The sequence below is a fragment of the Euprymna scolopes genome, chromosome 2 (genome assembly GCF_053919585.1).
Source record: "Euprymna scolopes isolate OS-2025 chromosome 2, ASM5391958v1, whole genome shotgun sequence".
NCBI classification, from domain to species: Eukaryota; Metazoa; Mollusca; class Cephalopoda; order Sepiida; family Sepiolidae; genus Euprymna; species Euprymna scolopes.
In genome coordinates, this window is record NC_136483.1 from 86,694,264 (window position 1) to 86,717,681 (window position 23,418).

Genomic DNA, 23,418 nt, shown 5'->3' on the forward strand with positions numbered 1-23,418 from the left:
CTCCTACTATCATAATCCCAATATTTTATGAATAAATGAAAATATTAAAAGCTTGAAGGCACTTGTCTGCAATTAAAGAAATTTTACTTGAATTCAAAAATTTCCAGATAATTAAATAAGGTCTAGTCATATATATGCCTCAGAAAATTAAAAAAAGGTTGTAAACAAGTGGAGAATCGGGGCATCGATCCCCGTACCTCTCGCATGCTAAGCGAGCGCTCTACCATCTGAGCTAATTCCCCATGTCCGCAACCTCTTACTATCATAATCCCAATATTTTATGAATAAATGAAAATATTAAAAGCTTGAAGGCACTTGTCTGCAAGTAAAGACATTTTACTTTAATTCAAAAATTCCAGATCATTAAATACGGTCTAGTCATATATATGCCTCAGAAAATTAAAAAAGTATTAAACAAGTGGAGAATCGGGGCATCGATCCCCGTACCTCTCGCATGCTAAGCGAGCGCTCTACCATCTGAGCTAATTCCCCATGTCCGCATTCTCTTACTATCATAATCCCAATATTTTATGAATAAATGAAAATATTAAAAGCTTGAAGGCACTTGTCTGCAAGTAAAGACATTTTACTTGAATTCAAAAATTTCCAGATAATTAAATAAGGTCTAGTCATATATATGCCTCAGAAAATTAAAAAAGTATTAAACAAGTGGAGAATCGGGGCATCGATCCCCGTACCTCTCGCATGCTAAGCGAGCGCTCTCCCATCTGAGCTAATTCCCCATGTCCGCATTCTACTACTATCATAATCCCAATATTTTATGAATAAATGAAAATATTAAAAGCTTGAAGGCACTTGTCTGCAAGTAAAGACATTTTACTTTAATTCAAAAATTTCCAGATAATTAAATAAGGTCTAGTCATATATATGCCTCAGAAAATTAAAAAAGTATTAAACAAGTGGAGAATCGGGGCATCGATCCCCGTACCTCTCGCATGCTAAGCGAGCGCTCTACCATCTGAGCTAATTCCCTATGTCCGCATTCTCCTACTATCATAATCCCAATATTTTATGAATAAATGAAAATATTAAAAGCTTGAAGGCACTTGTCTGCAATTAAAGACATTTTACTTTAATTCAAAAATTTCCAGATAATTAAATAAGGTCTAGTCATATATATGCCTCAGAAAATTAAAAAAGTATTAAACAAGTGGAGAATCGGGGCATCGATCTCCGTACCTCTCGCATGCTAAGCGAGCGCTCTACCATCTGAGCTAATTCCCCATGTCCGCATTCTCCTACTATCATAATCCCAATATTTTATGAATAAATGAAAATATTAAAAGCTTGAAGGAACTTGTCTGCAAGTAAAGACATTTTACTTTAATTCAAAAATTTCCAGATAATTAAATAAGGTCTAGTCATATATATGCCTCAGAAAATTAAAAAAGTATTAAACAAGTGGAGAATCGGGGCATCGATCCCCGTACCTCTCGCATGCTAAGCGAGCGCTCTCCCATCTGAGCTAATTCCCCATGTCCGCATTCTCCTACTATCATAATCCCAATATTTTATGAATAAATGAAAATATTAAAAGCTTGAAGGCACTTGTCTGCAAGTAAAGACATTTTACTTTAATTCAAAAATTTCCAGAGAATTAAATAAGGTCTAGTCATATATATGCCTCAGAAAATTAAAAAAGTATTAAACAAGTGGAGAATCGGGGCATCGATCCCCGTACCTCTCGCATGCTAAGCGAGCGCTCTACCATCTGAGCTAATTCCCCATGTCCGCATTCTCCTACTATCATAATCCCAATATTTTATGAATAAATGAAAATATTAAAAGCTTGAAGGCACTTGTCTGCAAGTAAAGACATTTTACTTGAATTCAAAAATTTCCAGATAATTAAATAAGGTCTAGTCATATATATGCCTCAGAAAATTAAAAAAGTATTAAACAAGTGGAGAATCGGGGCATCGATCCCCGTACCTCTCGCATGCTAAGCGAGCGCTCTACCATCTGAGCTAATTCCCCATGTCCGCATTCTCCTACTATCATAATCCCAATATTTTATGAATAAATGAACATATTAAAAGCTTGAAGGCACTTGTCTGCAATTAAAGACATTTTACTTGAATTCAAAAATTTCCAGATAATTAAATAAGGTCTAGTCATATATATGCCTCAGAAAATTAAAAAAGTATTAAACAAGTGGAGAATCGGGGCATCGATCCCCGTACCTCTCGCATGCTAAGCGAGCGCTCTACCATCTGAGCTAATTCCCCATGTCCGCATTCTCCTACTATCATAATCCCAATATTTTATGAATAAATGAAAATATTAAAAGCTTGAAGGCACTTGTCTGCAATTAAAGACATTTTACTTTAATTCAAAAATTTCCAGATAATTAAATAAGGTCTAGTCATATATATGCCTCAGAAAATTAAAAAAGTATTAAACAAGTGGAGAATCGGGGCATCGATCCCCGTACCTCTCGCATGCTGAGCGAGCGCTCTACCATCTGAGCTAATTCCCCATGTCCGCATTCTCCTACTATCATAATCCCAATATTTTATGAATAAATGAAAATATTAAAAGCTTGAAGGCACTTGTCTGCAAGTAAAGACATTTTACTTGAATTCAAAAATTTCCAGATAATTAAATAAGGTCTAATCATATATATGCATCAGAAAATTAAAAAAGTATTAAACAAGTGGAGAATCGGGGCATCGATCCCCGTACCTCTCGAATGCTAAGCGAGCGCTCTCCCATCTGAGCTAATTCCCCATGTCCGCATTCTCCTACTATCATAATCCCAATATTTTATGAATAAATGAAAATATTAAAAGCTTGAAGGCACTTGTCTGCAAGTAAAGACATTTTACTTTAATTCAAAAATTTCCAGATAATTAAATAAGGTCTAGTCATATATATGCCTCAGAAAATTAAAAAAGTATTAAACAAGTGGAGAATCGGCGCATCGATCCCCGTACCTCTCGCATGCTAAGCGAGCGCTCTACCATCTGAGCTAATTCCCCATGTCCGCATTCTCCTACTATCATAATCCCAATATTTTATGAATAAATGAAAATATTAAAAGCTTGAAGGCACTTGTCTGCAAGTAAAGACATTTTACTTGAATTCAAAAATTTCCAGATAATTAAATAAGGTCTAGTCATATATATGCCTCAGAAAATTAAAAAAGTATTAAACAAGTGGAGAATCGGGGCATCGATCCCCGTACCTCTCGCATGCTAAGCGAGCGCTCTACCATCTGAGCTAATTCCCCATGTCCGCATTCTCCTACTATCATAATCCCAATATTTTATGAATAAATGAAAATATTAAAAGCTTGAAGGCACTTGTCTGCAAGTAAAGACATTTTACTTTAATTCAAAAATTTCCAGATAATTAAATAAGGTCTAGTCATATATATGCCTCAGAAAATTAAAAAAGTATTAAACAAGTGGAGAATCGGGGCATCGATCCCCGTACCTCTCGCATGCTAAGCGAGCGCACTACCATCTGAGCTAATTCCCCATGTCCGCATTCTCCTACTATCATAATCCCAATATTTTATGAATAAATGAAAATATTAAAAGCTTGAAGGCACTTGTCTGCAAGTAAAGACATTTTACTTTAATTCAAAAATTTCCAGAGAATTAAATAAGGTCTAGTCATATATATGCCTCAGAAAATTAAAAAAGTATTAAACAAGTGGAGAATCGGGGCATCGATCCCCGTACCTCTCGCATGCTAAGCGAGCGCTCTACCATCTGAGCTAATTCCCCATGTCCGTATTCTCCTACTATCATAATCCCAATATTTTATGAATAAATGAAAATATTAAAAGCTTGAAGGCACTTGTCTGCAATTAAAGACATTTTACTTTAATTCAAAAATTTCCAGATAATTAAATAAGGTCTAGTCATATATATGCCTCAGAAAATTAAAAAAGTATTAAACAAGTGGAGAATCGGGATATCGATTCCCGTACCTCTCACATGCTAAGCGAGCGCTCTACCATCTGAGCTAATTCTCCATGTCCGCATTCTCCTACTATCATAATCCCAATATTTTATGAATAAATGAAAATATTAAAAGCTTGACGGCACTTGTCTGCAAGTAAAGACATTTTACTTGAATTCAAAAATTTCCAGATAATTAAATAAGGTCTAGTCATATATATGCCTCAGAAAATTAAAAAAGTATTAAACAAGTGGAGAATCGGGGCATCGATCCCCGTACCTCTCGCATGCTAAGCGAGCGCTCTACCATCTGAGCTAATTCCCCATGTCCGCATTCTCCTACTATCATAATCCCAATATTTTATGAATAAATGAACATATTAAAAGCTTGAAGGCACTTGTCTGCAATTAAAGACATTTTACTTGAATTCAAAAATTTCCAGATAATTAAATAAGGTCTAGTCATATATATGCCTCAGAAAATTAAAAAAGTATTAAACAAGTGGAGAATCGGGGCATCGATCCCCGTACCTCTCGCATGCTAAGCGAGCGCTCTACCATCTGAGCTAATTCCCCATGTCCGCATTCTCCTACTATCATAATCCCAATATTTTATGAATAAATGAAAATATTAAAAGCTTGAAGGCACTTGTCTGCAATTAAAGACATTTTACTTTAATTCAAAAATTTCCAGATAATTAAATAAGGTCTAGTCATATATATGCCTCAGAAAATTAAAAAAGTATTAAACAAGTGGAGAATCGGGGCATCGATCCCCGTACCTCTCGCATGCTGAGCGAGCGCTCTACCATCTGAGCTAATTCCCCATGTCCGCATTCTCCTACTATCATAATCCCAATATTTTATGAATAAATGAAAATATTAAAAGCTTGAAGGCACTTGTCTGCAAGTAAAGACATTTTACTTGAATTCAAAAATTTCCAGATAATTAAATAAGGTCTAGTCATATATATGCATCAGAAAATTAAAAAAGTATTAAACAAGTGGAGAATCGGGGCATCGATCCCCGTACCTCTCGCATGCTAAGCGAGCGCTCTCCCATCTGAGCTAATTCCCCATGTCCGCATTCTCCTACTATCATAATCCCAATATTTTATGAATAAATGAAAATATTAAAAGCTTGAAGGCACTTGTCTGCAAGTAAAGACATTTTACTTTAATTCAAAAATTTCCAGATAATTAAATAAGGTCTAGTCATATATATGCCTCAGAAAATTAAAAAAGTATTAAACAAGTGGAGAATCGGCGCATCGATCCCCGTACCTCTCGCATGCTAAGCGAGCGCTCTACCATCTGAGCTAATTCCCCATGTCCGCATTCTCCTACTATCATAATCCCAATATTTTATGAATAAATGAAAATATTAAAAGCTTGAAGGCACTTGTCTGCAAGTAAAGACATTTTACTTGAATTCAAAAATTTCCAGATAATTAAATAAGGTCTAATCATATATATGCATCAGAAAATTAAAAAAGTATTAAACAAGTGGAGAATCGGGGCATCGATCCCCGTACCTCTCGCATGCTAAGCGAGCGCTCTCCCATCTGAGCTAATTCCCCATGTCCGCATTCTCCTACTATCATAATCCCAATATTTTATGAATAAATGAAAATATTAAAAGCTTGAAGGCACTTGTCTGCAAGTAAAGACATTTTACTTTAATTCAAAAATTTCCAGATAATTAAATAAGGTCTAGTCATATATATGCCTCAGAAAATTAAAAAAGTATTAAACAAGTGGAGAATCGGCGCATCGATCCCCGTACCTCTCGCATGCTAAGCGAGCGCTCTACCATCTGAGCTAATTCCCCATGTCCGCATTCTCCTACTATCATAATCCCAATATTTTATGAATAAATGAAAATATTAAAAGCTTGAAGGCACTTGTCTGCAAGTAAAGACATTTTACTTGAATTCAAAAATTTCCAGATAATTAAATAAGGTCTAGTCATATATATGCCTCAGAAAATTAAAAAAAGTATTAAACAAGTGGAGAATCGGGGCATCGATCCCCGTACCTCTCGCATGCTAAGCGAGCGCTCTACCATCTGAGCTAATTCCCCATGTCCGCATTCTCCTACTATCATAATCCCAATATTTTATGAATAAATGAAAATATTAAAAGCTTGAAGGCACTTGTCTGCAAGTAAAGACATTTTACTTTAATTCAAAAATTTCCAGATAATTAAATAAGGTCTAGTCATATATATGCCTCAGAAAATTAAAAAAGTATTAAACAAGTGGAGAATCGGGGCATCGATCCCCGTACCTCTCGCATGCTAAGCGAGCGCACTACCATCTGAGCTAATTCCCCATGTCCGCATTCTCCTACTATCATAATCCCAATATTTTATGAATAAATGAAAATATTAAAAGCTTGAAGGCACTTGTCTGCAAGTAAAGACATTTTACTTTAATTCAAAAATTTCCAGAGAATTAAATAAGGTCTAGTCATATATATGCCTCAGAAAATTAAAAAAGTATTAAACAAGTGGAGAATCGGGGCATCGATCCCCGTACCTCTCGCATGCTAAGCGAGCGCTCTACCATCTGAGCTAATTCCCCATGTCCGTATTCTCCTACTATCATAATCCCAATATTTTATGAATAAATGAAAATATTAAAAGCTTGAAGGCACTTGTCTGCAATTAAAGACATTTTACTTTAATTCAAAAATTTCCAGATAATTAAATAAGGTCTAGTCATATATATGCCTCAGAAAATTAAAAAAGTATTAAACAAGTGGAGAATCGGGATATCGATTCCCGTACCTCTCACATGCTAAGCGAGCGCTCTACCATCTGAGCTAATTCTCCATGTCCGCATTCTCCTACTATCATAATCCCAATATTTTATGAATAAATGAAAATATTAAAAGCTTGACGGCACTTGTCTGCAAGTAAAGACATTTTACTTGAATTCAAAAATTTCCAGATAATTAAATAAGGTCTAGTCATATATATGCCTCAGAAAATTAAAAAAGTATTAAACAAGTGGAGAATCGGGGCATCGATCCCCGTACCTCTCGCATGCTAAGCGAGCGCTCTACCATCTGAGCTAATTCCCCATGTCCGCATTCTCCTACTATCATAATCCCAATATTTTATGAATAAATGAACATATTAAAAGCTTGAAGGCACTTGTCTGCAATTAAAGACATTTTACTTGAATTCAAAAATTTCCAGATAATTAAATAAGGTCTAGTCATATATATGCCTCAGAAAATTAAAAAAGTATTAAACAAGTGGAGAATCGGGGCATCGATCCCCGTACCTCTCGCATGCTAAGCGAGCGCTCTACCATCTGAGCTAATTCCCCATGTCCGCATTCTCCTACTATCATAATCCCAATATTTTATGAATAAATGAAAATATTAAAAGCTTGAAGGCACTTGTCTGCAATTAAAGACATTTTACTTTAATTCAAAAATTTCCAGATAATTAAATAAGGTCTAGTCATATATATGCCTCAGAAAATTAAAAAAGTATTAAACAAGTGGAGAATCGGGGCATCGATCCCCGTACCTCTCGCATGCTGAGCGAGCGCTCTACCATCTGAGCTAATTCCCCATGTCCGCATTCTCCTACTATCATAATCCCAATATTTTATGAATAAATGAAAATATTAAAAGCTTGAAGGCACTTGTCTGCAAGTAAAGACATTTTACTTGAATTCAAAAATTTCCAGATAATTAAATAAGGTCTAGTCATATATATGCATCAGAAAATTAAAAAAGTATTAAACAAGTGGAGAATCGGGGCATCGATCCCCGTACCTCTCGCATGCTAAGCGAGCGCTCTCCCATCTGAGCTAATTCCCCATGTCCGCATTCTCCTACTATCATAATCCCAATATTTTATGAATAAATGAAAATATTAAAAGCTTGAAGGCACTTGTCTGCAAGTAAAGACATTTTACTTTAATTCAAAAATTTCCAGATAATTAAATAAGGTCTAGTCATATATATGCCTCAGAAAATTAAAAAAGTATTAAACAAGTGGAGAATCGGGGCATCGATCCCCGTACCTCTCGCATGCTAAGCGAGCGCTCTACCATCTGAGCTAATTCCCCATGTCCGCATTCTCCTACTATCATAATCCCAATATTTTATGAATAAATGAAAATATTAAAAGCTTGAAGGCACTTGTCTGCAAGTAAAGACATTTTACTTGAATTCAAAAATTTCCAGATGATTAAATAAGGTCTAGTCATATATATGCCTCAGAAAATTAAAACAGTATTAAACAAGTGGAGAATCGGGGCATCGATCCCCGTACCTCTCGCATGCTAAGCGAGCGCTCTACCATCTGAGCTAATTCCCCATGTCCGCATTCTCCTACTATCATAATCCCAATATTTTATGAATAAATGAAAATATTAAAAGCTTGAAGGAACTTGTCTGCAAGTAAAGACATTTTACTTTAATTCAAAAATTTCCAGATAATTAAATAAGGTCTAGTCATATATATGCATCAGAAAATTAAAAAAGTATTAAACAAGTGGAGAATCGGGACATCGATCCCCGTACCTCTCGCATGCTAAGCGAGCGCTCTACCATCTGAGCTAATTCCCCATGTCCGCATTCTCCTACTATCATAATCCCAATATTTTATGAATAAATGAAAATATTAAAAGCTTGAAGGCACTTGTCTGCAAGTAAAGACATTTTACTTGAATTCAAAAATTTCCAGATAATTAAATAAGGTCTAGTCATATATATGCATCAGAAAATTAAAAAAGTATTAAACAAGTGGAGAATCGGGGCATCGATCCCCGTACCTCTCGCATGCTAAGCGAGCGCACTACCATCTGAGCTAATTCCCCATGTCCGCATTCTCCTACTATCATAATCCCAATATTTTATGAATAAATGAAAATATTAAAAGCTTGAAGGCACTTGTCTGCAAGTAAAGACATTTTACTTTAATTCAAAAATTTCCAGATAATTAAATAAGGTCTAGTCATATATATGCCTCAGAAAATTAAAAAAGCATTAAACAAGTGGAGAATCAGGGCATCGATCCCCGTACCTCTCGCATGCTGAGCGAGCGCTCTACCATCTGAGCTAATTCTCCATGTCCACATTCTCTTACTATCATAATCCCAATATTTTATGAATAAATGAAAATATTAAAAGCTTGAAGGCACTTGTCTGCAATTAAAGACATTTTACTTGAATTCAAAAATTTCCAGATAATTAAATAAGGTCTAGTCATATATATGCCTCAGAAAATTAAAAAAAGTATTAAACAAGTGGAGAATCGGGGCATCGATCCCCGTACCTCTCGCATGCAAAGCGAGCGCTCTACCATCTGAGCTAATTCCCCATGTCCGCATTCTCCTACTATCATAATCCCAATATTTTATAAATAAATGAAAATATTAAAAGCTTGAAGGCACTTGTCTTCAATTAAAGACATTTTACTTTAATTCAAAAATTTCCAGATAATTAAATAAGGTCTAGTCATATATATGCCTCAGAAAATTAAAAAAGTATTAAACAAGTGGAGAATCGGGGCATCGATCCCTGTACCTCTCGCATGCTGAGCGAGCGCTCTACCATCTGAGCTAATTCCCCATGTCCACATTCTCTTACTATCATAATCCCAATATTTTATGAATAAATGAAAATATTAAAAGCTTGAAGGCACTTGTCTGCAATTAAAGACATTTTACTTTAATTCAAAAATTTCCAGATAATTAAATAAGGTCTAGTCATATATATGCCTCAGAAAATTAAAACAGTATTACACAAGTGGAGAATCGGGGCATCGATCCCCGTACCTCTCGCATGCAAAGCGAGCGCTCTACCATCTGAGCTAATTCCCCATGTCCGCATTCTCCTACTATCATAATCCCAATATTTTATGAATAAATGAAAATATTAAAAGCTTGAAGGCACTTGTCTGCAAGTAAAGACATTTTACTTTAATTCAAAAATTTCCAGATAATTAAATAAGGTCTAGTCATATATATGCCTCAGAAAATTAAAAAAGTATTAAACAAGTGGAGAATCGGGGCATCGATCCCCGTACCTCTCGCATGCTAAGCGAGCGCTCTACCATCTGAGCTAATTCCCCATGTCCGCATTCTCCTACTATCATAATCCCAATATTTTATGAATAAATGAAAATATTAAAAGCTTGAAGGCACTTGTCTGCAAGTAAAGACATTTTACTTTAATTCAAAAATTTCCAGATAATTAAATAAGGTCTAGTCATATATATGCATCAGAAAATTAAAAAAGTATTAAACAAGTGGAGAATCGGGGCATCGATCCCCATACCTCTCACATGCTAAGCGAGCGCACTACGATCTGAGCTAATTCCCCATGTCCGCATTCTCCTACTATCATAATCCCAATATTTTATGAATAAATGAAAATATTAAAAGCTTGAAGGCACTTGTCTGCAAGTAAAGACATTTTACTTTAATTCAAAAATTTCCAGATAATTAAATAAGGTCTAGTCATATATATGCCTCAGAAAATTAAAAAAGTATTAAACAAGTGGAGAATCGGGGCATCGATCCCCGTACCTCTCGCATGCTAAGCGAGCGCTCTACCATCTGAGCTAATTCCCCATGTCCGCATTCTCCTACTATCATAATCCCAATATTTTATGAATAAATGAAAATATTAAAAGCTTGAAGGCACTTGTCTGCAATTAAAGACATTTTACTTGAATTCAAAAATTTCCAGATAATTAAATAAGGTCTAGTCATATATATGCCTCAGAAAATTAAAAAAGTATTAAACAAGTGGAGAATCGGGGCATCGATCCCACTACCTCTCGCATGCTGCGCGAGCGCTCTACCATCTGAGCTAATTCTCCATGTCCACATTCTCTTACTATCATAATCCCAATATTTTATGAATAAATGAAAATATTAAAAGCTTGAAGGCACTTGTCTGCAATTAAAGACATTTTACTTGAATTCAAAAATTTCCAGATAATTAAATAAGGTCTAGTCATATATATGCCTCAGAAAATTAAAAAAAGTATTAAACAAGTGGAGAATCGGGGCATCGATCCCCGTACCTCTCGCATGCAAAGCGAGCGCTCTACCATCTGAGCTAATTCCCCATGTCCGCATTCTCCTACTATCATAATCCCAATATTTTATGAATAAATGAAAATATTAAAAGCTTGAAGGCACTTGTCTGCAATTAAAGACATTTTACTTTAATTCAAAAATTTCCAGATAATTAAATAAGGTCTAGTCATATATATGCCTCAGAAAATTAAAAAAGTATTAAACAAGTGGAGAATCGGGGCATCGATCCCCGTACCTCTCGCATGCTGAGCGAGCGCTCTACCATCTGAGCTAATTCCCCATGTCCACATTCTCTTACTATCATAATCCCAATATTTTATGAATAAATGAAAATATTAAAAGCTTGAAGGCACTTGTCTGCAATTAAAGACATTTTACTTTAATTCAAAAATTTCCAGATAATTAAATAAGGTCTAGTCATATATATGCCTCAGAAAATTAAAAAAGTATTAAACAAGTGGAGAATCGGGGCATCGATCCCCGTACCTCTCGCATGCAAAGCGAGCGCTCTACCATCTGAGCTAATTCCCCATGTCCGCATTCTCCTACTATCATAATCCCAATATTTTATGAATAAATGAAAATATTAAAAGCTTGAAGGCACTTGTCTGCAATTAAAGACATTTTACTTTAATTCAAAAATTTCCAGATAATTAAATAAGGTCTAGTCATATATATGCCTCAGAAAATTAAAAAAGTATTACAAAATTAAAAAAGTATTATAAACAAGTGGAGAATCGGGGCATCGATCCCCGTACCTCTTGCATGCTAAGCGAGCTCTCTCCAATCTGAGCTAATTCCCCATGTCCGCATTCTCCTACTATCATAATCCCAATATTTTATGAATAAATGAACATATTAAAAGCTGGAAGGCACTTGTCTGCAATTAAAGACATTTTACTTGAATTCAAAAATTTCCAGATAATTAAATAAGGTCTAGTCATATATATGCCTCAGAAAATTAAAAAAGTATTAAACAAGTGGAGAATCGGGGCATCGATCCCCGTACCTCTCGCATGCTAAGCGAGCGCTCTACCATCTGAGCTAATTCCCCATGTCCGCATTCTCCTACTATCATAATCCAAATATTTTATGAATAAATGAAAATATTAAAAGCTTGAAGGCACTTGTCTGCAAGTAAAGACATTTTACTTTAATTCAAAAATTTCCAGATAATTAAATAAGGTCTAGTCATATATATGCCTCAGAAAATTAAAAAAGTATTAAACAAGTGGAGAATCGGGGCATCGATCCCCGTACCTCTCGCATGCTAAGCGAGCGCTCTACAATCTGAGCTAATTCCCCATGTCCGCATTCTCCTACTATCATAATCCCAATATGTTATGAATAAATGAAAATATTAAAAGCTTGAAGGCACTTGTCTGCAAGTAAAGACATTTTACTTTAATTCAAAAATTTCCAGATAATTAAATAAGGTCTAGTCATATATATGCCTCAGAAAATTAAAAAAGTATTAAACAAGTGGAGAATCGGGGCATCGATCCCCGTACCTCTCGCATGCTAAGCGAGCGCACTACCATCTGAGCTAATTCCCCATGTCCGCATTCTCCTACTATCATAATCCCAATATTTTATGAATAAATGAAAATATTAAAAGCTTGAAGGCACTTGTCTGCAAGTAAAGACATTTTACTTTAATTCAAAAATTTCCAGATAATTAAATAAGGTCTAGTCATATATATGCCTCAGAAAATTAAAAAAGTATTACACAAGTGGAGAATCGGGGCATCGATCCCCGTACCTCTCGCATGCTAAGCGAGCGCTCTACCATCTGAGCTAATTCCCCATGTCCGCATTCTCCTACTATCATAATCCCAATATTTTATGAATAAATGAAAATATTAAAAGCTTGAAGGCACTTGTCTGCAATTAAAGACATTTTACTTGAATTCAAAAATTTCCAGATATCTAAATAAGGTCTAGTCATATATATGCCTCAGAAAATTATAAAAGTATTAAACAAGTGGAGAATCGGGGCATCGATCCCCGTACCTCTCGCATGCAAAGCGAGCGCTCTACCATCTGAGCTAATTCCCCATGTCCGCATTCTCCTACTATCATAATCCCAATATTTTATGAATAAATGAAAATATTAAAAGCTTGAAGGCACTTGTCTGCAAGTAAAGACATTTTACTTTAATTCAAAAATTTCCAGATAATTAAATAAGGTCTAGTCATATATATGCATCAGAAAATTAAAAAAGTATTAAACAAGTGGAGAATCGGGGCATCGATCCCCGCACCTCTCGCATGCTAAGCGAGCGCTCTACCATCTGAGCTAATTCCCCATGTCCGCATTCTCCTACTATCATAATCCCAATATTTTATGAATAAATGAAAATATTAAAAGCTTGAAGGCACTTGTCTGCAAGTAAAGACATTTTACTTTAATTCCAAAATTTCCAGATAATGAAATAAGATCTAGTCATATATATGCCTCAGAAAATTAAAAAAGTATTAAACAAGTGGAGAATCGGGGCATCGATCCCCGTACCTCTCGCATGCTAAGCGAGCGCTCTACCATCTGAGCTAATTCCCCATGTCCGCATTCTCCTACTATCATAATCCCAATATTTTATGAATAAATGAAAATATTAAAAGCTTGAAGGCACTTGTCTGCAAGTAAAGACATTTTACTTGAATTCAAAAATTTCCAGATAATTAAATAAGGTCTAGTCATATATATGCCTCAGAAAATTAAAAAAGTATTAAACAAGTGGAGAATCGGGGCATCGATCCCCGTACCTCTCGCATACTAAGCGAGCGCTCTACCATCTGAGCTAATTCCCCATGTCCGCATTCTCCTACTATCATAATCCCAATATTTTATGAATAAATGAAAATATTAAAAGCTTGAAGGCACTTGTCTGCAAGTAAAGACATTTTACTTTAATTCAAAAATTTCCGGATAATTAAATAAGGTCTAGTCATATATATGCCTCAGAAAATTAAAAAAGTATTAAACAAGTGGAGAATCGGGGCATCGATCCCCGCACCTCTCGCATGCTAAGCGAGCGCTCTACCATCTGATTTAATTCCCCATGTCCGCATTCTCCTACTATCATAATCCCAATATTTTATGAATAAATGAAAATATTAAAAGCTTGAAGGCACTTGTCTGCAAGTAAAGACATTTTACTTTAATTCAAAAATTTCCAGATAATGAAATAAGGTCTAGTCATATATATGCCTCAGAAAATTAAAAAAGTATTAAACAAGTGGAGAATCGGGGCATCGATCCCCGTACCTCTCGCATGCTAAGCGAGCGCTCTACCATCTGAGCTAATTCCCCATGTCCGCATTCTCCTACTATCATAATCCCAATATTTTATGAATAAATGAAAATATTAAAAGCTTGAAGGCACTTGTCTGCAAGTAAAGACATTTTACTTGAATTCAAAAATTTCCAGATAATTAAATAAGGTCTAGTCATATATATGCCTCAGAAAATTAAAAAAGTATTAAACAAGTGGAGAATCGGGGCATCGATCCCCGTACCTCTCGCATGCTAAGCGAGCGCTCTACCATCTGAGCTAATTCCCCATGTCCGCATTCTCCTACTATCATAATCCCAATATTTTATGAATAAATGAAAATATTAAAAGCTTGAAGGCACTTGTCTGCAAGTAAAGACATTTTACTTGAATTCAAAAATTTCCAGATAATTAAATAAGGTCTAGTCATATATATGCATCAGAAAATTAAAAAAGTATTAAACAAGTGGAGAATCGGGGCATCGATCCCCGTACCTCTCGCATGCTAAGCGAGCGCACTACCATCTGAGCTAATTCCCCATGTCCGCATTCCCTTACTATCATAATCCCAATATGTTATGAATAAATGAAAATATTAAAAGCTTGAAGGCACTTGTCTGCAATTAAAGACATTTTACTTTAATTCAAAAATTTCCAGATAATGAAATAAGGTCTAGTCATATATATGCCTCAGAAAATTAAAAAAGTATTAAACAAGTGGAGAATCGGGGCATCGATCCCCGTACCTCTCGCATGCTAAGCGAGCGCTCTACGATCTGAGCTAATTCCCCATGTCCGCATTCTCCTACTATCATAATCCCAATATTTTATGAATAAATGAAAATATTAAAAGCTTGAAGGCACTTGTCTGCAAGTAAAGACATTTTACTTGAATTCAAAAATTTCCAGATAATTAAATAAGGTCTTGTCATATATATGCCTCAGAAAATTAAAAAAGTATTAAACAAGTGTAGAATCAGGGCATCGATCCCCGTACCTCTCGCACGCTAAGCGAGCGCACTACCATCTGAGCTAATTCCCCATGTCCGCATTCTCCTACTATCATAATCCCAATATTTTATGAATAAATGAAAATATTAAAAGCTTGAAGGCACTTGTCTGCAAGTAAAGACTTTTTACTTTAATTCAAAAATTTCCAGATAATTAAATAAGGTCTAGTCATATATATGCCTCAGAAAATTAAAACAGTATTAAACAAGTGGAGAATCGGGGCATCGATCCCCGTACCTCTCGCATGCTAAGCGAGCGCTCTACCATCTGAGCTAATTCCCCATGTCCGCATTCTCCTACTATCATAATCCCAATATTTTATGAATAAATTAAAATAATTAAAGCTTGAAGGCACTTGTCTGCAAGTAAAGACATTTTACTTTAATTCAAAAATTTCCAGATAATTAAATAAGGTCTAGTCATATATATGCCTCAGAAAATTAAAAAAGTATTAAACAAGTGGAGAATCGGGGCATCGATTCCCGTACCTCTCGCATGCTAAGCGAGCGCTCTACCATCTGAGCTAATTCCCCATGTCCGCATTCTCCTACTATCATAATCCCAATATGTTATGAATAAATGAAAATATTAAAAGCTTGAAGGCACTTGTCTGCAATTAAAGACATTTTACTTTAATTCAAAAATTTCCAGATAATGAAACAAGGTCTAGTCATATATATGCCTCAGAAAATTAAAAAAGTATTAAACAAGTGGAGAATCGGGGCATCGATCCCCGTACCTCTCGCATGCTAAGCGAGCGCTCTACCATCTGAGCTAATTCCCCATGTCCGCATTCTCCTACTATCATAATCCCAATATTTTATGAATAAATGAAAATATTAAAAGCTTGAAGGCACTTGTCTGCAATTAAAGACATTTTACTTGAATTCAAAAATTTCCAGATATCTAAATAAGGTCTAGTCATATATATGCCTCAGAAAATTATAAAAGTATTAAACAAGTGGAGAATCGGGGCATCGATCCCCGTACCTCTCGCATGCAAAGCGAGCGCTCTACCATCTGAGCTAATTCCCCATGTCCGCATTCTCCTACTATCATAATCCCAATATTTTATGAATAAATGAAAATATTAAAAGCTTGAAGGCACTTGTCTGCAAGTAAAGACATTTTACTTTAATTCAAAAATTTCCAGATAATTAAATAAGGTCTAGTCATATATATGCATCAGAAAATTAAAAAAGTATTAAACAAGTGGAGAATCGGGGCATCGATCCCCGCACCTCTCGCATGCTAAGCGAGCGCTCTACCATCTGAGCTAATTCCCCATGTCCGCATTCTCCTACTATCATAATCCCAATATTTTATGAATAAATGAAAATATTAAAAGCTTGAAGGCACTTGTCTGCAAGTAAAGACATTTTACTTTAATTCCAAAATTTCCAGATAATGAAATAAGATCTAGTCATATATATGCCTCAGAAAATTAAAAAAGTATTAAACAAGTGGAGAATCGGGGCATCGATCCCCGTACCTCTCGCATGCTAAGCGAGCGCTCTACCATCTGAGCTAATTCCCCATGTCCGCATTCTCCTACTATCATAATCCCAATATTTTATGAATAAATGAAAATATTAAAAGCTTGAAGGCACTTGTCTGCAAGTAAAGACATTTTACTTGAATTCAAAAATTTCCAGATAATTAAATAAGGTCTAGTCATATATATGCCTCAGAAAATTAAAAAAGTATTAAACAAGTGGAGAATCGGGGCATCGATCCCCGTACCTCTCGCATACTAAGCGAGCGCTCTACCATCTGAGCTAATTCCCCATGTCCGCATTCTCCTACTATCATAATCCCAATATTTTATGAATAAATGAAAATATTAAAAGCTTGAAGGCACTTGTCTGCAAGTAAAGACATTTTACTTTAATTCAAAAATTTCCGGATAATTAAATAAGGTCTAGTCATATATATGCCTCAGAAAATTAAAAAAGTATTAAACAAGTGGAGAATCGGGGCATCGATCCCCGCACCTCTCGCATGCTAAGCGAGCGCTCTACCATCTGATTTAATTCCCCATGTCCGCATTCTCCTACTATCATAATCCCAATATTTTATGAATAAATGAAAATATTAAAAGCTTGAAGGCACTTGTCTGCAAGTAAAGACATTTTACTTTAATTCAAAAATTTCCAGATAATGAAATAAGGTCTAGTCATATATATGCCTCAGAAAATTAAAAAAGTATTAAACAAGTGGAGAATCGGGGCATCGATCCCCGTACCTCTCGCATGCTAAGCGAGCGCTCTACCATCTGAGCTAATTCCCCATGTCCGCATTCTCCTACTATCATAATCCCAATATTTTATGAATAAATGAAAATATTAAAAGCTTGAAGGCACTTGTCTGCAAGTAAAGACATTTTACTTGAATTCAAAAATTTCCAGATAATTAAATAAGGTCTAGTCATATATATGCCTCAGAAAATTAAAAAAGTATTAAACAAGTGGAGAATCGGGGCATCGATCCCCGTACCTCTCGCATGCTAAGCGAGCGCTCTACCATCTGAGCTAATTCCCCATGTCCGCATTCTCCTACTATCATAATCCCAATATTTTATGAATAAATGAAAATATTAAAAGCTTGAAGGCACTTGTCTGCAAGTAAAGACATTTTACTTGAATTCAAAAATTTCCAGATAATTAAATAAGGTCTAGTCATATATATGCATCAGAAAATTAAAAAAGTATTAAACAAGTGGAGAATCGGGGCATCGATCCCCGTACCTCTCGCATGCTAAGCGAGCGCACTACCATCTGAGCTAATTCCCCATGTCCGCATTCCCTTACTATCATAATCCCAATATGTTATGAATAAATGAAAATATTAAAAGCTTGAAGGCACTTGTCTGCAATTAAAGACATTTTACTTTAATTCAAAAATTTCCAGATAATGAAATAAGGTCTAGTCATATATATGCCTCAGAAAATTAAAAAAGTATTAAACAAGTGGAGAATCGGGGCATCGATCCCCGTACCTCTCGCATGCTAAGCGAGCGCTCTACGATCTGAGCTAATTCCCCATGTCCGCATTCTCCTACTATCATAATCCCAATATTTTATGAATAAATGAAAATATTAAAAGCTTGAAGGCACTTGTCTGCAAGTAAAGACATTTTACTTGAATTCAAAAATTTCCAGATAATTAAATAAGGTCTAGTCATATATATGCCTCAGAAAATTAAAAAAGTATTAAACAAGTGTAGAATCAGGGCATCGATCCCCGTACCTCTCGCACGCTAAGCGAGCGCACTACCATCTGAGCTAATTCCCCATGTCCGCATTCTCCTACTATCATAATCCCAATATTTTATGAATAAATGAAAATATTAAAAGCTTGAAGGCACTTGTCTGCAAGTAAAGACTTTTTACTTTAATTCAAAAATTTCCAGATAATTAAATAAGGTCTAGTCATATATATGCCTCAGAAAATTAAAACAGTATTAAACAAGTGGAGAATCGGGGCATCGATCCCCGTACCTCTCGCATGCTAAGCGAGCGCTCTACCATCTGAGCTAATTCCCCATGTCCGCATTCTCCTACTATCATAATCCCAATATTTTATGAATAAATTAAAATAATTAAAGCTTGAAGGCACTTGTCTGCAAGTAAAGACATTTTACTTTAATTCAAAAATTTCCAGATAATTAAATAAGGTCTAGTCATATATATGCCTCAGAAAATTAAAAAAGTATTAAACAAGTGGAGAATCGGGGCATCGATTCCCGTACCTCTCGCATGCTAAGCGAGCGCTCTACCATCTGAGCTAATTCCCCATGTCCGCATTCTCCTACTATCATAATCCCAATATGTTATGAATAAATGAAAATATTAAAAGCTTGAAGGCACTTGTCTGCAATTAAAGACATTTTACTTTAATTCAAAAATTTCCAGATAATGAAACAAGGTCTAGTCATATATATGCCTCAGAAAATTAAAAAAGTATTAAACAAGTGGAGAATCGGGGCATCGATCCCCGTACCTCTCGCATGCTAAGCGAGCGCTCTACCATCTGAGCTAATTCCCCATGTCCGCATTCTCCTACTATCATAATCCCAATATTTTATGAATAAATGAAAATATTAAAAGCTTGAAGGCACTTGTCTGCAATTAAAGACATTTTACTTGAATTCAAACATTTCCAGATAATTAAATAAGGTCTAGTCATATATATGCCTCAGAAAATTAAAAAAGTATTAAACAAGTGGAGAATCGGGGCATCGATCCCCGGACCTCTCGCATGCTAAGCGAGCGCTCTACCATCTGAGCTAATTCCCCATGTCCGCATTCTCCTACTATCATAATCCCAATATTTTATGAATAAATGAAAATATTAAAAGCTTGAAGGCACTTGTCTGCAAGTAAAGACATTTTACTTTAATTCAAAAATTTCCAGATAATTAAATAAGGTCTAGTCATATATATGCCTCAGAAAATTAAAACAGTATTAAACAAGTGGAGAATCGGGGCATAAATCCCCGTACCTCTCGCATGCTAAGCGAGCGCTCTACCATCTGAGCTAATTCCCCATGTCCGCATTCTCCTACTATAATAATCCCAATATTTTATGAATAAATGAAAATAATTAAAGCTTGAAGGCACTTGTCTGCAAGTAAAGACATTTTACTTTAATTAAAAAATTTCCAGATAATTAAATAAGGTCTAGTCATATATATGCCTCAGAAAATTAAAAAAGTATTAAACAAGTGGAGAATCGGGGCATCGATTCCCGTACCTCTCGCATGCTAAGCGAGCGCTCTACCATCTGAGCTAATTCCCCATGTCCGCATTCTCCTACTATCATAATCCCAATATGTTATGAATAAATGAAAATATTAAAAGCTTGAAGGCACTTGTCTGCAATTAAAGACATTTTACTTTAATTCAAAAATTTCCAGATAATTAAATAAGGTCTAGTCATATATATGCCTCAGAAAATTAAAAAAGTATTAAACAAGTGGAGAATCGGGGCATCGATCCCCGTACCTCTCGCATGCTAAGCGAGCGCTCTACCATCTGAGCTAATTCCCCATGTCCGCATTCTCCTACTATCATAATCCCAATATTTTATGAATAAATGAAAATATTAAAAGCTTGAAGGCACTTGTCTGCAATTAAAGACATTTTACTTGAATTCAAACATTTCCAGATAATTAAATAAGGTCTAGTCATATATATGCCTCAGAAAATTAAAAAGTATTAAACAAGTGGAGAATCGGGGCATCGATCCCCGGACCTCTCGCATGCTAAGCGAGCGCTCTACCATCTGAGCTAATTCCCCATGTCCGCATTCTCCTACTATCATAATCCCAATATTTTATGAATAAATGAAAATATTAAAAGCTTGAAGGCACTTGTCTGCAAGTAAAGACATTTTACTTTAATTCAAAAATTTCCAGATAATTAAATAAGGTCTAGTCATATATATGCCTCAGAAAATTAAAACAGTATTAAACAAGTGGAGAATCGGGGCATCGATCCCCGTACCTCTCGCATGCTAAGCGAGCGCTCTACCATCTGAGCTAATTCCCCATGTCCGCATTCTCCTACTATCATAATCCCAATATTTTATTAATAAATGAAAATATTAAAAGCTTGAAGGCACTTGTCTGCAAGTAAAGACATTTTACTTTAATTCAAAAATTTCCAGATAATTAAATAAGGTCTTGTCATATATATGCCTCTGAAAATTAAAAAAGTATTAAACAAGTGGAGAATCGGGGCATCGATCCCCGTACCTCTCGCATGCTAAGCGAGCGCTCTACGATCTGAGCTAATTCCCCATGTCCGCATTCTCCTACTATCATAATCCCAATATTTTATGAATAAATGAAAATATTCAAAGCTTGAAGGCACTTTTCTGCAAGTAAAGACATTTTACTTTAATTCAAAAATTTCCAGATAATTAAATAAGGTCTAGTCATATATATGCCTCAGAAAATTAAAAAAGTATTAAACAAGTGGAGAATCGGGGCATCGATCCCCGTACCTCTCGCATGCTAAGCGAGCGCTCTACCATCTGAGCTAATTCCCCATGTCCGCATTCTCCTACTATCATAATCCCAATATTTTATGAATAAATAAAAATATTAAAAGCTTGAAGGCACTTGTCTGCAATTAAAGACATTTTACTTGAATTTAAAAATTTTCAGATAATTAAATAAGGTCTAGTCATATATATGCCTCAGAAAATTAAAAAAGTATTAAACAAGTGGAGAATAGGGGCATCGATCACCGTACCTCTCGCATGCTAAGCGAGCGCTCTACCATCTGAGCTAATTCCCCATGTCCGCATTCTCCTACTATCATAATCCCAATATGTTATGAATAAATGAAAATATTAAAAGCTTGAAGGCACTTGTCTGCAATTAAAGACATTTTAATTGAATTCAAAAATTTCCAGATAATTAAATAAGGTCTAGTCATATATATGCCTCAGAAAATTAAAAAAGTATTAAACAAGTGGAGAATCGGGGCATCGATCCCCGTACCTCTCGCATGCTAAGCGAGCGCTCTACCATCTGAGCTAATTCCCCATGTCCGCATTCTCCTACTATCATAATCCCAATATTTTATGAATAAATGAAAATATTAAAAGCTTGAAGGCACTTGTCTGCAAGTAAAGACATTTTACTTTAATTCAAAAATTTCCAGATAATTAAATAAGGTCTAGTCATATATATGCCTCAGAAAATTAAAAAAGTATTAAACAAGTGGAGAATCGGGGCATCGATCCCCGCACCTCTCGCATGCTTAGCGAGCGCTCTACCATCTGAGCTAATTCCCCATGTCCGCATTCTCCTACTATAAAAATCCCAATATTTTATGAATAAATGAAAATATTAAAAGCTTGAAGCACTTGTCTGCAAGTAAAGACATTTTACTTTAATTCAAAAATTTCCAGATAATGAAATAAGGTCTAGTCATATATATGCCTCAGAAAATTAAAACAGTATTAAACAAGTGGAGAATCGGGGCATCGTTCCCCGTACCTCTCGCATGCTAAGCGAGCGCTCTACCATCTGAGCTAATTCCCCATGTCCGCATTCTCCTACTATCATAATCCCAATATTTTATGAATAAATGAAAATATTAAAAGCTTGAAGGCACTTGTCTGCAAGTAAAGACATTTTACTTGAATTCAAAAATTTCCAGATAATTAAATAAGGTCTAGTCATATATATTCCTCAGAAAATTAAAAAAGTATTAAACAAGTGGAGAATCGGGGCATCGATCCCCGTACCTCTCGCATGCTAAGCGAGCGCTCTACCATCTGAGCTAATTCCCCATGTCCGCATTCTCCTACTATCATAATCACAATATTTTATGAATAAATGAAAATATTAAAAGCTTGAAGGCACTTGTCTGCAAGTAAAGACATTTTACTTGAATTCAAAAATTTCCAGATAATTAAATAAGGTCTAGTCATATATATGCCTCAGAAAATTAAAAAAGTATTAAACAAGTGGAGAATCGGGGCATCGATCCCCGTACCTCTCGCATGCTAAGCGAGCGCTCTACCATCTGAGCTAATTCCCCATGTCCGCATTCTCCTACTATCATAATCCCAATATTTTATGAATAAATGAAAATATTAAAAGCTTGAAGGCACTTGTCTGCAATTAAAGACATTTTACTTTAATTCAAAAATTTCCAGATAATTAAATAAGGTCTAGTCATATATATGCCTCAGAAAATTAAAAAAGTATTAAACAAGTGGAGAATCGGGGCATCGATCCCCGTACCTCTCGCATGCTAAGCGAGCGCTCTACCATCTGAGCTAATTCCCCATGTCCGCATTCTCCTACTATCATAATCCCAATATTTTATGAATAAATGAAAATATTAAAAGCTTGAAGGCACTTGTCTGCAAGTAAAGACATTTTACTTTAATTCAAAAATTTCCAGATAATTAAATAAGGTCTAGTCATATATATGCCTCAGAAAATTAAAACAGTATTAAACAAGTGGAGAATCGGGGCATCGATCCCCGTACCTCTCACATGCTAAGCGAGCGCTCTACCATCTGAGCTAATTCCCCATGTCTGCATTCTCCTACTATCATAATCCCAATATTTTATGAATAAATGAAAATATTAAAAGC

At 35.4% G+C, this 23,418-nt stretch overlaps 46 non-coding genes across 46 annotated transcripts; all 46 read right to left on the reverse strand.

Moving 5' to 3' along the window:
• Window positions 1–169: 169 nt before the first annotated feature.
• On the reverse strand, window positions 170–242 carry Trnaa-agc (transfer RNA alanine (anticodon AGC)). The gene has a single exon. It is a non-coding gene; the product is annotated as a tRNA-Ala (tRNA).
• A 177-nt stretch (window positions 243–419) lies between these two features.
• Trnaa-agc (transfer RNA alanine (anticodon AGC)) lies at window positions 420–492 on the reverse strand. The gene has a single exon. It is a non-coding gene; the product is annotated as a tRNA-Ala (tRNA).
• Window positions 493–1,674: 1,182 nt separating this feature from the next.
• Trnaa-agc (transfer RNA alanine (anticodon AGC)) lies at window positions 1,675–1,747 on the reverse strand. The gene has a single exon. It is a non-coding gene; the product is annotated as a tRNA-Ala (tRNA).
• Window positions 1,748–1,925: 178 nt separating this feature from the next.
• On the reverse strand, window positions 1,926–1,998 carry Trnaa-agc (transfer RNA alanine (anticodon AGC)). Its single transcript has one exon. It is a non-coding gene; the product is annotated as a tRNA-Ala (tRNA).
• Window positions 1,999–2,176: 178 nt separating this feature from the next.
• Window positions 2,177–2,249, reverse strand: Trnaa-agc (transfer RNA alanine (anticodon AGC)). The gene has a single exon. It is a non-coding gene; the product is annotated as a tRNA-Ala (tRNA).
• Window positions 2,250–3,180: 931 nt separating this feature from the next.
• On the reverse strand, window positions 3,181–3,253 carry Trnaa-agc (transfer RNA alanine (anticodon AGC)). The gene has a single exon. It is a non-coding gene; the product is annotated as a tRNA-Ala (tRNA).
• A 429-nt stretch (window positions 3,254–3,682) lies between these two features.
• Window positions 3,683–3,755, reverse strand: Trnaa-agc (transfer RNA alanine (anticodon AGC)). The gene has a single exon. It is a non-coding gene; the product is annotated as a tRNA-Ala (tRNA).
• Window positions 3,756–4,184: 429 nt separating this feature from the next.
• Trnaa-agc (transfer RNA alanine (anticodon AGC)) lies at window positions 4,185–4,257 on the reverse strand. The gene has a single exon. It is a non-coding gene; the product is annotated as a tRNA-Ala (tRNA).
• A 178-nt stretch (window positions 4,258–4,435) lies between these two features.
• Trnaa-agc (transfer RNA alanine (anticodon AGC)) lies at window positions 4,436–4,508 on the reverse strand. The gene has a single exon. It is a non-coding gene; the product is annotated as a tRNA-Ala (tRNA).
• Window positions 4,509–5,942: 1,434 nt separating this feature from the next.
• On the reverse strand, window positions 5,943–6,015 carry Trnaa-agc (transfer RNA alanine (anticodon AGC)). Its single transcript has one exon. It is a non-coding gene; the product is annotated as a tRNA-Ala (tRNA).
• Window positions 6,016–6,444: 429 nt separating this feature from the next.
• On the reverse strand, window positions 6,445–6,517 carry Trnaa-agc (transfer RNA alanine (anticodon AGC)). Its single transcript has one exon. It is a non-coding gene; the product is annotated as a tRNA-Ala (tRNA).
• Window positions 6,518–6,946: 429 nt separating this feature from the next.
• Window positions 6,947–7,019, reverse strand: Trnaa-agc (transfer RNA alanine (anticodon AGC)). Its single transcript has one exon. It is a non-coding gene; the product is annotated as a tRNA-Ala (tRNA).
• A 178-nt stretch (window positions 7,020–7,197) lies between these two features.
• On the reverse strand, window positions 7,198–7,270 carry Trnaa-agc (transfer RNA alanine (anticodon AGC)). The gene has a single exon. It is a non-coding gene; the product is annotated as a tRNA-Ala (tRNA).
• A 680-nt stretch (window positions 7,271–7,950) lies between these two features.
• Trnaa-agc (transfer RNA alanine (anticodon AGC)) lies at window positions 7,951–8,023 on the reverse strand. Its single transcript has one exon. It is a non-coding gene; the product is annotated as a tRNA-Ala (tRNA).
• A 178-nt stretch (window positions 8,024–8,201) lies between these two features.
• Window positions 8,202–8,274, reverse strand: Trnaa-agc (transfer RNA alanine (anticodon AGC)). Its single transcript has one exon. It is a non-coding gene; the product is annotated as a tRNA-Ala (tRNA).
• Window positions 8,275–9,206: 932 nt separating this feature from the next.
• Window positions 9,207–9,279, reverse strand: Trnaa-ugc (transfer RNA alanine (anticodon UGC)). The gene has a single exon. It is a non-coding gene; the product is annotated as a tRNA-Ala (tRNA).
• Window positions 9,280–9,708: 429 nt separating this feature from the next.
• Window positions 9,709–9,781, reverse strand: Trnaa-ugc (transfer RNA alanine (anticodon UGC)). The gene has a single exon. It is a non-coding gene; the product is annotated as a tRNA-Ala (tRNA).
• Window positions 9,782–9,959: 178 nt separating this feature from the next.
• Window positions 9,960–10,032, reverse strand: Trnaa-agc (transfer RNA alanine (anticodon AGC)). Its single transcript has one exon. It is a non-coding gene; the product is annotated as a tRNA-Ala (tRNA).
• A 429-nt stretch (window positions 10,033–10,461) lies between these two features.
• Trnaa-agc (transfer RNA alanine (anticodon AGC)) lies at window positions 10,462–10,534 on the reverse strand. The gene has a single exon. It is a non-coding gene; the product is annotated as a tRNA-Ala (tRNA).
• A 430-nt stretch (window positions 10,535–10,964) lies between these two features.
• Trnaa-ugc (transfer RNA alanine (anticodon UGC)) lies at window positions 10,965–11,037 on the reverse strand. Its single transcript has one exon. It is a non-coding gene; the product is annotated as a tRNA-Ala (tRNA).
• A 429-nt stretch (window positions 11,038–11,466) lies between these two features.
• Window positions 11,467–11,539, reverse strand: Trnaa-ugc (transfer RNA alanine (anticodon UGC)). Its single transcript has one exon. It is a non-coding gene; the product is annotated as a tRNA-Ala (tRNA).
• A 450-nt stretch (window positions 11,540–11,989) lies between these two features.
• Trnaa-agc (transfer RNA alanine (anticodon AGC)) lies at window positions 11,990–12,062 on the reverse strand. Its single transcript has one exon. It is a non-coding gene; the product is annotated as a tRNA-Ala (tRNA).
• A 680-nt stretch (window positions 12,063–12,742) lies between these two features.
• On the reverse strand, window positions 12,743–12,815 carry Trnaa-agc (transfer RNA alanine (anticodon AGC)). The gene has a single exon. It is a non-coding gene; the product is annotated as a tRNA-Ala (tRNA).
• Window positions 12,816–12,993: 178 nt separating this feature from the next.
• On the reverse strand, window positions 12,994–13,066 carry Trnaa-ugc (transfer RNA alanine (anticodon UGC)). The gene has a single exon. It is a non-coding gene; the product is annotated as a tRNA-Ala (tRNA).
• Window positions 13,067–13,244: 178 nt separating this feature from the next.
• On the reverse strand, window positions 13,245–13,317 carry Trnaa-agc (transfer RNA alanine (anticodon AGC)). The gene has a single exon. It is a non-coding gene; the product is annotated as a tRNA-Ala (tRNA).
• Window positions 13,318–13,495: 178 nt separating this feature from the next.
• On the reverse strand, window positions 13,496–13,568 carry Trnaa-agc (transfer RNA alanine (anticodon AGC)). The gene has a single exon. It is a non-coding gene; the product is annotated as a tRNA-Ala (tRNA).
• A 680-nt stretch (window positions 13,569–14,248) lies between these two features.
• Window positions 14,249–14,321, reverse strand: Trnaa-agc (transfer RNA alanine (anticodon AGC)). Its single transcript has one exon. It is a non-coding gene; the product is annotated as a tRNA-Ala (tRNA).
• Window positions 14,322–14,499: 178 nt separating this feature from the next.
• Window positions 14,500–14,572, reverse strand: Trnaa-agc (transfer RNA alanine (anticodon AGC)). The gene has a single exon. It is a non-coding gene; the product is annotated as a tRNA-Ala (tRNA).
• A 931-nt stretch (window positions 14,573–15,503) lies between these two features.
• Window positions 15,504–15,576, reverse strand: Trnaa-agc (transfer RNA alanine (anticodon AGC)). Its single transcript has one exon. It is a non-coding gene; the product is annotated as a tRNA-Ala (tRNA).
• A 429-nt stretch (window positions 15,577–16,005) lies between these two features.
• Trnaa-agc (transfer RNA alanine (anticodon AGC)) lies at window positions 16,006–16,078 on the reverse strand. The gene has a single exon. It is a non-coding gene; the product is annotated as a tRNA-Ala (tRNA).
• Window positions 16,079–16,256: 178 nt separating this feature from the next.
• Trnaa-ugc (transfer RNA alanine (anticodon UGC)) lies at window positions 16,257–16,329 on the reverse strand. Its single transcript has one exon. It is a non-coding gene; the product is annotated as a tRNA-Ala (tRNA).
• A 178-nt stretch (window positions 16,330–16,507) lies between these two features.
• Trnaa-agc (transfer RNA alanine (anticodon AGC)) lies at window positions 16,508–16,580 on the reverse strand. Its single transcript has one exon. It is a non-coding gene; the product is annotated as a tRNA-Ala (tRNA).
• A 178-nt stretch (window positions 16,581–16,758) lies between these two features.
• Trnaa-agc (transfer RNA alanine (anticodon AGC)) lies at window positions 16,759–16,831 on the reverse strand. The gene has a single exon. It is a non-coding gene; the product is annotated as a tRNA-Ala (tRNA).
• A 680-nt stretch (window positions 16,832–17,511) lies between these two features.
• Window positions 17,512–17,584, reverse strand: Trnaa-agc (transfer RNA alanine (anticodon AGC)). The gene has a single exon. It is a non-coding gene; the product is annotated as a tRNA-Ala (tRNA).
• A 178-nt stretch (window positions 17,585–17,762) lies between these two features.
• Trnaa-agc (transfer RNA alanine (anticodon AGC)) lies at window positions 17,763–17,835 on the reverse strand. Its single transcript has one exon. It is a non-coding gene; the product is annotated as a tRNA-Ala (tRNA).
• A 931-nt stretch (window positions 17,836–18,766) lies between these two features.
• Window positions 18,767–18,839, reverse strand: Trnaa-agc (transfer RNA alanine (anticodon AGC)). The gene has a single exon. It is a non-coding gene; the product is annotated as a tRNA-Ala (tRNA).
• Window positions 18,840–19,268: 429 nt separating this feature from the next.
• Trnaa-agc (transfer RNA alanine (anticodon AGC)) lies at window positions 19,269–19,341 on the reverse strand. Its single transcript has one exon. It is a non-coding gene; the product is annotated as a tRNA-Ala (tRNA).
• A 178-nt stretch (window positions 19,342–19,519) lies between these two features.
• On the reverse strand, window positions 19,520–19,592 carry Trnaa-agc (transfer RNA alanine (anticodon AGC)). The gene has a single exon. It is a non-coding gene; the product is annotated as a tRNA-Ala (tRNA).
• Window positions 19,593–20,272: 680 nt separating this feature from the next.
• Window positions 20,273–20,345, reverse strand: Trnaa-agc (transfer RNA alanine (anticodon AGC)). The gene has a single exon. It is a non-coding gene; the product is annotated as a tRNA-Ala (tRNA).
• A 177-nt stretch (window positions 20,346–20,522) lies between these two features.
• On the reverse strand, window positions 20,523–20,595 carry Trnaa-agc (transfer RNA alanine (anticodon AGC)). The gene has a single exon. It is a non-coding gene; the product is annotated as a tRNA-Ala (tRNA).
• Window positions 20,596–20,773: 178 nt separating this feature from the next.
• On the reverse strand, window positions 20,774–20,846 carry Trnaa-agc (transfer RNA alanine (anticodon AGC)). Its single transcript has one exon. It is a non-coding gene; the product is annotated as a tRNA-Ala (tRNA).
• A 429-nt stretch (window positions 20,847–21,275) lies between these two features.
• Trnaa-agc (transfer RNA alanine (anticodon AGC)) lies at window positions 21,276–21,348 on the reverse strand. Its single transcript has one exon. It is a non-coding gene; the product is annotated as a tRNA-Ala (tRNA).
• A 429-nt stretch (window positions 21,349–21,777) lies between these two features.
• Window positions 21,778–21,850, reverse strand: Trnaa-agc (transfer RNA alanine (anticodon AGC)). The gene has a single exon. It is a non-coding gene; the product is annotated as a tRNA-Ala (tRNA).
• A 679-nt stretch (window positions 21,851–22,529) lies between these two features.
• On the reverse strand, window positions 22,530–22,602 carry Trnaa-agc (transfer RNA alanine (anticodon AGC)). Its single transcript has one exon. It is a non-coding gene; the product is annotated as a tRNA-Ala (tRNA).
• Window positions 22,603–22,780: 178 nt separating this feature from the next.
• On the reverse strand, window positions 22,781–22,853 carry Trnaa-agc (transfer RNA alanine (anticodon AGC)). The gene has a single exon. It is a non-coding gene; the product is annotated as a tRNA-Ala (tRNA).
• Window positions 22,854–23,031: 178 nt separating this feature from the next.
• Window positions 23,032–23,104, reverse strand: Trnaa-agc (transfer RNA alanine (anticodon AGC)). The gene has a single exon. It is a non-coding gene; the product is annotated as a tRNA-Ala (tRNA).
• Between the last annotated feature and the right edge of the window lie 314 nt (window positions 23,105–23,418).